A 12,788-nucleotide genomic window follows, 5' to 3' on the forward strand; every position below is an offset into this window, starting at 1 on the left:
GTCCTCTTCTAGTTCTGTACAAAGGCATCCACAGGTAGGCCCAATCTCCTAAGAACCAGAAACAAAATCTTAGGTGGATATCTTGACATACCAGTAAAGGATATACAAATAATACAATAAAACATTAAACCAATCTGTGACTAAAGAGAGCTGGAGTAAATGCATTTTACAAGAAAGGAAAGATATTTGTGGAAAGAAAATATGGTTGTTCCATATGCAGCTGAATGTCTTAAGGGAAAGATCTGAGAAGGCTGCTTGGAAGAGGAGCATTGGTATCAAGAGAAGAGAGGATACTCTCTGCTGACAGGAGTGGGTGTGGAGAGGTGGGGTATCCCAGGTTTATGGCGCAAACTACTTGGTTGATAATTCAAAGAGAGTTGAAGAAAGTTCATCTGGGAATTGTGATGGAATGACCCAGATCCTGGGAGTCAATAAAGGTAAAGGAGCTTGACCTGGAGCACCTTGGAAGGTGGGTCAGTGCATATTTCATTCCCAGTCATCTGTGGTGAGGTCAAGGCTCCAGGGTGCTTGGACAAGACATATGCATATGTGGATGGCCTTGGAGACAGACAGGTTCCCTAGTGGGTGGCCCAAACCTCTTGCCTCTTCTTGCATTGGGTGTGATGGGCTAGAGCTCTAGATTAAATCCATACCTATGAGCACTGTCACTAAGAGAAGATAAGAACTATGAGCAGAGACGCTTATCTTTATAGCTGTTCTGGTTTGATTTATTGTGTGTGTGTGTGTGTGTGTGTGTGTGTGTTGGGTCTATGTGCACCTATATGTATGAATGTGTTTTTATGTAACTGTGTGCTTGGACATGTATGTGAAAATGTGACCATGTTTTATATGTATATATGGGTCTGCAAAGTGCTTATATGTCTACCTAGGCTGTGCCTATTGTAAAAAAAAGTGAGGTTTAATTTTATGTATGTGTGTAAAATGGTGTGTACACTACATGTGCATATGGATAGTGGTCTAGTTTATATATTTGAGGCATGTATTAATATTATATTCACATTCATATTTATGTGTAAATGTTTATATGTATTTATATGTCTGTATCTTAGGTTGTATCTTTTTGAACTACTTATTCTTATATGTTTTTGTATTTAGGGGTGGGATTGTTTCCTGAATTCAAAAAGTGTTTATTGAGAGCCTACTATGTGCAGGGTATATTCCTATGTATGTATGTGGGGTGTGCCTAAGTCTATAAATATGCTTGAAAGGTACACATGCCCTTATGTATATGCCATCAAGTTCATAAAATGTTTAAGTGTATACTGATATCCTCACCTATCTAATTTTTTTTTTTTTTTGAGATGGAGTCTTGCACTATCGCCTGGGCTGGAGTGCAATGGCACAATCTTGGCTCACTGCAACCTCCGTCTCCCAGGTTCAAGAGATTCTCCTGCCTCAGCCTCCCGAGTAGCTGGGATTACAGGCGCCTGCCACCACACCCGGCTAAGTTTTTGTATTTTCAGTAGAAATGGGGCTTCACTGTGTTGGCCAGGCTGGTTTCAAACTCCTGACCTCATGATCCACCTGCTTTGGCCTCCCAAATTCCTGGGATTATAGGCGTGAGCAACCGCGCCTGGCTACCTATCTAATTTTTAAATCCTCTATTAAATGTCATCACTGTAATCTCTTCCTAATTATTTTTTGGAAGAAGCAGGAGATAACTAAAAAGATTGAGTATGAGCACGTGTATGCATCTAATGCAGGTATGTCTGTGTGACGTAAGATTATGCCCTCTTTATTTTTTCATTTATTTTCATTTTCGATCTCCTCCTAGATTTTTGTGCCATCTCACTCTAAGCGCTTCTTGCTCCCATACAGCTTGGAAAAATACCTAAGACACTCATTCACCACTATGAATGAATGCCTTGTTTTCTCTTCCTGGTCTGTCCAACCCAGAAAGAAAGGGTGAGAGACAGTTAACAACTGATATTAAGCTCTAGCTGTCTAAGAAAATTTTTCTTTTTGCCTCTCCCTGGCCCTATCTTGTCTATCCTTCAACCAGTTCTCCTAATCCCTCGAAAGAGAGACACAGGTTTTCTTTTCCCCAGAGAAACCAGAGGGAGAGGAAGAGAGATTTCACTCCAAGGGAATCTGCTCCCATTTTATAGTGTTTGTCAATAATGTTCCTTCATTAAGATAGCATCTCAGAATGAAAGAGGCCTCTGCTCTTTGTGAAAAGAGTTGTTTTTTCTTAAGGGGGGAGTGTAGGGGGCATTAAATAAACCTGTTTGTTAAAAAAGTACCTTTGCAGCAGGAAATGTGTTATTATTGTAATTGTCTGATGCTAATTACACTTATTACTATAATAACCATTTTGTTGTAACAAATGATGTAATCCTCTTCATTTCTGTCACCGCCAGAGGCAGAGGTGAGTCGAGTGTCTATAGCAAGAGGGGATACTGGGGGGTGTTCTTGGCGGGGAGGTGCAATCAGGCCTAGTGAAGGTAGGGAGCTTGTGCTGGTGGCTGGCTTTGCTGCTGAGTAGGTGGGAGATGCAGGGCAGAAGATACCTGGACTGTTTCACTCCCCAAGCCTGCTTCTCTCTGGAACTCCATTCTAGGGCCTTTCCTGAAAGCATTTAATCATTCAGTCAGACCTCCGTTTATTAACTCAACGAGCACTCATTTAGTACCTGCTGTGTTCCATATGTTAGAGTCAGCCCTAGTGATATAGAGTAAACCAGATAGGATCTTTACTGCTGAGATGTTCACAGTCTAGTGGTGGAAAGTGTTTGTAAGCATGCAAACATTATTTTCAGCGCACTAGAATAAGTGTGGTATAGAGTATTTAGAGTGCTATGAGTATATGCATAGAAGAGGTGACTTATTCTGGGTACAGAAGCCTGAAAAGCTGGATCTTTTGGAGGAACACTAGGAGTTTGCAGCACAGAGAAGGGAGTTAACACATCCAGGGAGAAGGAACTATATTACTAAAGGTATGGAGGCATGATAAAGACTATTTGTTTTTGTTAATATTAATAATAATTTTGAAAAATGATAAAAATAGCTCATATTCATATCATACACTGTTCTAGGAACTTGCATGTGTTGATTCACTTAATCTTCACAACAATGCTATGTAGTTGCTCTGTAGTGAAAATTAAGTGATCAATAGATGCAAAGTGCTTAGAACAGTGCCTGATATAAATAAGCTATTTTTATTATTGTTTTGTTATTACTATTTAACATATGCAAAAACAGAGACTTAGGTTGAGTAACTTGCCCTGTTTCACATATACAGTAAGCAACAGAGCTTGGGTTTGAATCCCAGTTCTGAGTAGAGCTCCAGTTTTCAGCCACTTTTGTAGTTAGGACATGGAGTGCATGCTAGGGAGGGGTGGTAATTTGTAATGAGACTGCCAAATAGTTTGGGGCTAGAGTGTAAATGGCCTTGTATACCATTAGAGGTTTTTAAACAGAGGATTAACAAGATAGGACCTGCATTTTAGAAAGGCAATTCCCCAAAACTCGGACTGTGTGGACAACAGGCCTACTGGATCTTCCCATCTCAAAGTGAAGCTGAGGGTTCAGCTTCTAAAATAGCCAGCTCTTTGTCATACCGCATTCAGCTCCACAGTTGATCCAGCCAACTGAGCTGCAGAGCTGCTCTAGCTGGCTGCCTATGAGACGTGGAAGGAAAGAGAATTGGAGCAACTATCAGGTTAATAAACTCTGTGGAGAGAGCCAAACCAAATTTCTAAGGCCCCACGATCAGTTTGTCTAAATGAAGCACAACGACATAATGCTGATAGGCCTGACTTCCTTTAGTGTTAATGGACCTTACAGATCTTTTCTAACTTCTGGGCTGCGGCCTTGTCTGTCTTGTTTACCACAATATCTCTAGTATCAGCAGAGGGCCTGCCAATGGTACATGTTGATAAATCTATGATATGAATGACCAGTCACTTGTCCTGGAGCTCTGGGTACCCCAAGCTTGGCTGAATGCTCCCACAATTGAGTCTTTCATTATTAATTAAAGAAGTAGGCCAGGCACGGTGGCCCACACCTGTAATCCCAGCACTTTGGGAGGCCAAGGTGGGTGGATCACGAGGTCAAGAGATCGAGACCATCCTGGCCAACATGGTGAAACCCCGTCTCTACTAAAAATACAAAAATTAGCTGGGCATGGTGGCATGTGCCTGTAGTCCCAGGTACTTGGGAGGCTGAGGCAGGAGAATCGCTTGAACCCGGGAGGCGGAGGTTGCAGTGAGCTGAGATCACGCCACTGCACTCCAGCTTGGTGATAGAGCGAGACTCCGTCTCAAAAAAAAAAAAATTCCTCCTGTTGTCAGTGCCCTTCTCTCCATTCCACCACACACACACAAACATATATTCTCCCCACTTATCACTTTAAGGTCTGTCTTTTCACCATAAAGGAGTGCATCAAAGATAATATTAATAATGGCTAGTAGTCACTGAATGCCTACCAGTGCCAGGCATTGTTCTAAGCCTTTCATGTGTTAACCAAGGTCTTACAACAATTGGATGAGGAGATACTATTATCATTCCCACTTTATAGATCAGGAAACTGAGCTATGAAGAAGTCAAATAACTTGCTCAAGGTCACACAGCTGTTAACTAGTAAACCCTTATCCTCTTCATTAGTGCATTGACATATTAATAAGCATGCAAATCAGCTGAAGCCTTGTTAAAATGCATATTCTGATTCAGTGACTCTATGGTGGGGTCTGAAAATTCTGCATGTTTAGTAAGCCTCCAAGTGATGCCAATGCTGTCCGTCCATGAGTACATCTTGCTCAGTGAAGCTCTGTAGTGTGTTTGCAACTTCTCTGTACCAACCATTTTCTCACTCCCATTGTCATTAGCTATCAGAGTTATTTCCTGACTTGATATGACATTTGTTTAAAAGAAGAAACTGACACCTATGGTGTCATGGTATACAAGGCCATTTACACTATGGCCACTGGCCAGTTATTTTGAATGAATGTCTTTTGTGCAAAGAACTGATCCTAAGCAAAGGGAGGGCGGCTCTAGACTTAATGGCTTTGAGCCCAGCTCCTACTGCAGGCCCTGATCATGTCTACTGGTTGAGGGCCACTGGGGGAGTCTCCTCTACTTTTATTCCATTGAGGCCACTAGTTGAATTAGCCCTAGGTATTTAGGGTGAAGGTGTCCTCGCTTCAAGGCTTCCGCGGTAGACCATTGATTAGCCGTGCCTCTGGAATTCCCAAGCTCAAATGTCTGGAATTCTTTGCTCCTTCCAAATGCAGAGTTAGTAAGAGAAGGTAGGAAGACATATGAGGGCAAAGCTCCATGAAAAGAATAGATTAATACATTTACTAACAAGTGTATTTGAGGCCCTGATATTAAAATGAAATTATTTTATCCTAACCCCCAGGTCTCAGGTGAGCTGCAGGAATAATGGAGTCAACTCTCATTCAATGTCTTTTCCTAATCAAGACTGCCTTCTCCTTTATTCTCCAGCAAGATGTACTTATGAGACATAATTTCTAAGACAATTCTGAAGGCAGATGCACATTTTTGGAACATTAAAAAAAAGGCTACATTAAAAAGTCCCAAATAAATAATTTTCATTTTTTAAAAACTGACTTGACAAGAACTGTGTCACAGCCCTCCCACGTTAGCCCAGAAAACTTGGAGTTGACCACAACCATTCTAATGGGAAGCTGCATCTCTAAGGTCCTTTCTCACTTTAAGATTCTCTAATTCCATTCCAATCAGGTCTAGGGCTCTGGTACTCAAGAGAAGCTGTTAAGAACCCCTGGGGGCACTCATAGCTCCCAGACAGCTTGGGTTTTCTCTTGGAAAAACTTTAGGCAGTTCAACTCTTAGAGAGAAGGAACTCCCAGTGGTGGAAGCACAGAGCTTGGTATTGTGCGGTTTCTCTCCTCCTTTCCATTTCTTCTTGTCCCATGGCTATCCTTACAGTCAAGAGCAGCGTCATTACCTGCCCAGCTAGCACTAGCCACCTGAGTGAGTGTTTAATCTTCAGACCCTTCTTCATTTCTCCCATTGAAGTTCAAAGCAAAACAAAACGACTAGGTTTTAAATTTTAAAGTACCTATTATGAATAACACATTGGGCTAGTTGCTATGGAATATGCAAAAATAAATGAGATGTAACATTTTTTTAAGACAGGGAAAATGGCATATGAAGATGAAGGCAAGGGCCCAGGTAATGTGTTTACAAGCCAAGGAACACCAAAGATTCCCAGCAGAGCACCAGAAGCTAGGGGAGAGGCACGGGACGGGTTTTCCCTAACATCCCTCAGAAGGAATCAACCCTCCTGACACTGTGGTCTTGGACTTCCAGCCTCCAGAATGGAGAGACAATAAATTTCTGTTGCTTAAGCCACTTAATTTGTGATACTTTGTTACAACAGTTCTAGCAGATTAGTAAAGATGCTAACTGTATAAAGGCAAAAAGAAAAAAAAGAATAGCCTAGTAGAGTAAACGGTTATGAACTGGAATATGTTCTATGTGATAAGTACGGATAAAGTCCTATAGGGATTCAAAGAAGCAAGAACAAGTAAAATAAGGTATATGAAAGAAAATTTTTAAAGCTCTCAATACTGTGTAAATATAAATTTTTAACTTCCTCAAGCAAGGAAAAGAGAACAAGATTGGGAGTCAGGAGGCCTGACCCTAGACCAGGGGTTGGCAAACTAAAGTCCAAGCTTGTTTTTATACAACCCTCAAGCTAAGAATGGTTGTAACATTTTTAAAAGGGTTGTATTAAACAATAACAACAACAACAAAGGGAAATATACAACAGAGACTGAATGCTGCTTGCAAAGCCTAAAATACTTACTGTCTGGTCCTTTATAGAGAAAGTTTGCCAACCTCCTGATCTAGACAAGATTTTGCCATAACTGTGTGACTACTGACAAATCTGGCTGAGGAATTGGACCTTATCCAGTAAGTAATGGTGTTCATCAAGTGGATAAGATGGCTAGATCTATTGGTAGTAGGAGGATGAATTGGAATGGGAATCATGCATAGAAATGTCTAGGAGGCAATTTAAAATTCTAATCTAGAAAGCCAGGAGAGATGTAAATTTGGGAATCATTAGCACATATTCAGGGCTTGAAAATAGAATGGATGAAAGCACCCAAGGACAAGACCAAAGATGGAAACTTGGGCATGAGGGAAGGAGAATAGAACAAGAGAACAAGAGAAGAGTGAAAGAGACTGAGAAAAAGTGATCCGGGAAGCAGGAGAACAAGAGATGAACAGCATTACAGATAGAGTAGCTTGTCAACAATGTTAAATGCCAAAGAGAGGGAAAGTGGAATGAAGAATGAAAAGAAGCCTTGGATATGTCACTGGTGACCTTGTGACAACAGTTTCAGGAGAGTGGTAGAGTTGGGAGTAGGGGCAGGATAGTGCCTTTCAGGATGTTGGTAGTCAAGGGAAGGATGGAGACCAGCTCATAGGCTAAGTGGAAGCAGAGTCAACTGAGGCAGAAAGCATCCATTTTGCCTACCATGCAAGGTACCTGAGGCTCCAATTAAATAATGCATGTGAAAGTGCTTTGCAAACTATAAAGTACTATACTAATAAAAGGCATGATGTTGTTATAAACTGAATTCTAAATTCTATGGTCATATGAAACCATGACTGTTCTCTTCCCTAAGTTTACAACTTAGAATCAAAGCATTTCTATTGCCCATCAAGTCTAAACTGTCCATTCTGGATGACCTGTCTAGCAGCTGACTATGGCCAACCTCATCTTCCTATGTTTTTTTTTTTTTTTGAGACAGAGTCTTTCTCTGTTGCCCAGGCTGGAGTGCAGCAGTGCAATGTTGGCTCACTGCAACCTCCTCCTCCCGAGTTCAAGTGATTCTCCTGCTTCAGCCTCCTGAGTAACTGGGATTACAGGCATGTACCACTGTGCCCAGCCCATCTTCCTATTTTTTGACTTCCCACTCTGGAACTGTCTTTACCAACCAGGTAAATGTACTTTTCATCCTCCCCACAAGCCTTGTTTTCCCATTCTTTTGAGCTTTTACTCAGGCCATTTGCCTTGCTTTAAGGCTTAAGAGTTGCTTGCTTTAAATGCTGACAAGAATACAGGGTGCTAGTTAAATTTGAATTTCAGATAAACAAGTAATTTTTAGTTTATGTCCCATGAAATATTTGAGCATGGGTGTCCTGTATTTTATTCGGCAAGCCACACTTCCCCTCCTCTCTTAGTTTATCCATATGTGTCTCTTTCTTTAGAACTCAACTTAAAGCTCATCTATGCTCCTTGACATGATGATTTAATAAAATAATATAGCTTTTTGTCAACAAAAATACCTAGAGTCAAACTCTGGCCCTCTACTTACATGTGTGTGGTCTTCATTAAATCTTTTAGTTTCTCTGAATCTGTAAATTACCTTTCAAGGCTCCTATTAGGATTGAATTAAACAACAATTGGTTTATTTGCTTAAGACTTACATTGTTTTCGGTTTTGTTTTTGTTTCTGAGACAGGGTCTGGCTCTGTTGCCCAGGCTGGAGTGCAGTGGTGTGATCTCCACTCACTGCAGCCTTGACCTGAGGATCAAGTGATCCTCTCAGCTCAGCCTCCTGAGGAGATGAGAACACAGGTGTGTGCCACCACATCCAGCTAATTTGAAAACTTTTTGTAGAGACAGGGTCTCCCTATGTTGCCTAGGCTGGTCTCAAATTCCTAGGCTCAAGTGATCCCAAAGTGCTGGGATTACAGGCATGAGCCTCCACACCTGGCCCAAAACTTACACATTTATTTAAGCCTACAGATAATTTATTTGCTCTGTGTGCCCTCTCTGAATAGACACTGTTTGTACTTCTTCATTTGTATTGCTGCTTAGAATCCTGAGGAGTGGGTTTTGCCTTTCCCATCAACCAGGATGCGATCTATTTGGGTCATTCCTTCTAGCATCTAAGGCTGGCATTTACCCACAGGGAGCCTTAGGATATGGATGGACTGATGGGCTCCCGTTCCCTTCTCTCAGAATCACTGGAAGGTTGTATTCTATAGGGACCTTAAAAGCAGGTCTTCCAGCCCACATGCTCTCAGAACTGCTATGCTAGCTTTAGCATGGGTTTTCTGAGTGGGTTGATGGTGAAAAAAGGTGTGGTAAGCCCTTTGGGTGAGGAGTGGGGAATGGAGGGAAGCCGGAGTAATCATCATTACTAATGTTCTTCTCTGTGACTCAGATTAATTATAAATACTGAAATTCGTAAGAGAGAATTATAGTGATGGAATGCAGGTAGGAAGGTGAAGGCCTCTAGTGTATTTTCTTTTGAACTCCCGAATGCCCAGCCAGAGGACATAACTTTATTTGCCCAGTTGGGCTTCTGTGTCTGCCCCAGATACTCCTAAGTGGCAGGAGGGGGATAGAATCTGATGCCCCTGTTTCCTCTTGCCTGAAGCTGACTTGGAACCATCCTTACTGTAATACCGATTCACTTCCTCTCCCCTAGCTGCTGGGGATATGGGTAAGCAGCCAGGTTATCTACATCTCCCAGCTCTGATTTTTATCTCAAGCCCAGGGAAAAACAAAACAAAACAAAACAAAAAACAAAACAAAACAAAACCTACATCTGACCAAACTCAGTAATAGAAAGTGGTTTTCTTTTTTCCCCTTTCCTTTCCCTGGTCCCCTGGAGCTTATTTCACTGGAAGGGAACGCAGGTTGATGTATTTTTAAATGGCTTTTATTTTATCACCTTGCTTAATGATTTGGCACGTTATTTATTAGATGGGGAGCTTCCCAGAGGGGCCTGGCCCATTAACGTATAAATAATGTGGCAAATAGTTCAATAGAGCCATAAAAAAAGTGATTTAGAAATACACTGACCTCTGTTTGTTACATGTAAATGAAGGCCCAGTGTCATAATGTATTTCATGCCCTTAAGCTGGGATGGTGGGATTGGGGTAAAGAGGGATGAGCAGGGGGCTAGTGCAGACACTGGGGGTATTTTTCTTCGTGGTCCTTTTTTCTCTACCATGGTTGAGGGTGTGGCAAGTGTGATTTGGGCTGCATGGGGTGTGTGTGCAGCTGGGTGAATAGTACTTATGGTCTGGGGTGGCCATGTGGTTGGCAAAAATGGAGTAGGGTTTGAGGTGGGAGTTTCCTCCTGGATGCAGATCCTGGTTTGTGATTTTGTCATTTTTGAGAAGTTAGCATTTAACCCAAGTATATGGAAAGAGATGTGGATGGTTTGGATGGCTCCTCGTGTCTGAGATGAAGCAGGAGCTGTCTTGGTACATTCAGGTCACTGTAATGAGCTCCTTTGATGGGAATGCTGTCCAGTTCATCTCCTTCTAGCATAGTGTGTAGCACATAGTGGGGCATCAGTAAATGTCTGTTAGAAATAAGAAGCACACATCCACATGCATACCATGATTGGCGGAGGGAAGAAATGGTATAGATACTTTCTGAACTAGCGGTGGATGAATGATGGATATAATAGATAACATTTACTGAGATCTTAGTATGTAGTAGGCATTTTGTTATGCACTTTACATAGATAACCTAATTAAATGCTTTATATGTTTAGATTGTGAAATATGACACATTCACAAGAGTGCATAAAGAATATATATGCATTTAATGAATAATGTGGCAAATAGAAACAATCATATAATCACCACTCAGATTAAATTTTTTTTTTTTGGCCAGCACCTTAGAAGCCCCCTGTATGTCTCTTTCTCATCACAGTCCTTTCCCCTTCCCAAAAGTAACTATTCTGTATTTTGTGATAGTAATTCTCTGGCTTTTCATCATGGTTTTATTACCTCGAACAATGTAGTTTGGCTATTTTTGAATTTTATATGAATGAACTCACACTGTGTATATTCTTTTGTGCCTTGCACTTCTTACTCCACATTTTATTTGCGATGTTCATCCATGTTGTTGCACGTAGTTGCGATTTGTTTATTTTCATTGCTGTATGTATTTTATTGTATGAATATATCATAACGTATCCTTTCTACTGGTGATGGACATCTGCATCCTTTCCAGTTTTTATCAGTTGAAAACAACACTGCTCTGAACATTCTTGAATACATATCTTAGTGCACATGTGCCTACATTTTGTAGGGTATATAGTTATTAGTGGGATTTCCAGGTTATGGGTTATGTGAACATTCATGTTTACTTAGTAAGAGCAAATTGTTTTCCAAAGTAGTTGCACCACTTCTCACTCTGACCAGAGTATCTGAACTTTTCTGTTGTTCTACCATTTTTGCCAACTCTTGGTAGTATCAGAGTTTTTCAATTTAACTTTTACAGTATCATATTATGTTTGAATTATTATTACTCCTATTTTTTAGATGATTAAACTGAGGCCCAGGGTGTTCAGATTTAAGGAACTTGCTTGAAGTCATATAACTGGTAAATGGCAGAGCCAGTATTTGAAATTCAGCCTGACTTCATAAGCTCAGTTTTAATCTTGATATTTACACTTTGCCTTGATAATGAATACTTGATAGATTTTAGATAAATTGTATAACAAAAATTTAAAGTACACTTAACTGTGTTAAATAATTTTTTAAAAATTATGTTAAATATTTGATAGACTGTACTTCTTTATGCTTACTACCAGTTCATGTAGTGGGGGAGGTGGCTTGATTCGTGCTGGTGTTGGGGGGAACCGTTTAAGGAAGAAATATTTGTGGGAAGGTATCTAACATGGAGTTGATTGTAAGATTTCCAAAATGAGCTTCTGAGATGATCCAGAGCCCCCTCTCCATAGGCAGATGAAAGATCTGTAAACAACTCCAGAGGAAGAGACTCCACCCAGGAGCCAGAAAGTCCTTTTTTCAGGTTACCTTAATTCCTGCTACTGTTTTAACTCATTCCCTCTAGTTCATTCTTCCAAAGACAACCCTTAATATATGATCAAAGGCCCCCTTTCTGGTTTCAGGGTATCTTGTTGGCTGGGCAGAGTTTCCAATAGAGTCAGGGCTTTAGAGTGTCTTTCATCCCAACAGCTCAAAGCCTCCCACGGACATTAACCCATTAATCACCAAGCTGCTCTTGAAGTTGAGAACTAATCAGTGGGAGCCTCCCCCGCTTCCCAGGTAGAGAAACTGAGTCCATGACTTGTCCAGAACTGCCCAAGGAGTCAGGGTGGAGCCAGGCAAGGAACCTAGGTGTCCAGGGAGATTACCTCCTCTATTGTCAGTGATTCAGGGCTCCAGTTTTCTGCACATTCATCAGAAAAAAGAACTCACTGGAGAATGGTGAAAATTGAGGCTGGTGGTAAAGGAGATCAGGATTCTTCTAGGATTGCTGGGGAAAATGGCCTTGCCCAAGGAGATTTGTGTTCCTCAACACCAGGGCTAGGGTCATTCATTTTCATATTTTGGTTCCTAGACCTGTGTTTGGTACATAGAAGGCCCTTAATAACTATTTGCAGAATTAATGTGTGAATGAATGAATGAATCCGTGAACAAATGGCAGCCTGGCTAAATTTGTCTAATGGATCTGGTACTCTTCCCTGTTCCCAACTTTTCCTTCTAACACTAATATCTTTGGCAAGGGGAATGGGGATGAGAAATTCAACTGTCAGTTGAACTTCTCTGGATGGGATGTGAGCCTGGGTGGAGGAGTGAGAAGAGATACCGTGGGTGGATGGGCCGGGGATGGAAGAGGGTGAGGTCTTAGGAGTTCCTGAGACTCACCCTCAGTTTGCCTGTGAAGATCTACAAATAAAACTAAAATTTAAGCTTATTTCAGGAATTCTGTGAGTTCCTATTCCTCACTTGCTAGAGTATTCGTCTGGGACAGGCAACTTCACCAGTTGTAGCC

This window comes from Pongo pygmaeus, chromosome 10, assembly GCF_028885625.2.
Source record: "Pongo pygmaeus isolate AG05252 chromosome 10, NHGRI_mPonPyg2-v2.0_pri, whole genome shotgun sequence".
In the NCBI taxonomy this organism is placed as follows: domain Eukaryota; kingdom Metazoa; phylum Chordata; class Mammalia; order Primates; family Hominidae; genus Pongo; species Pongo pygmaeus.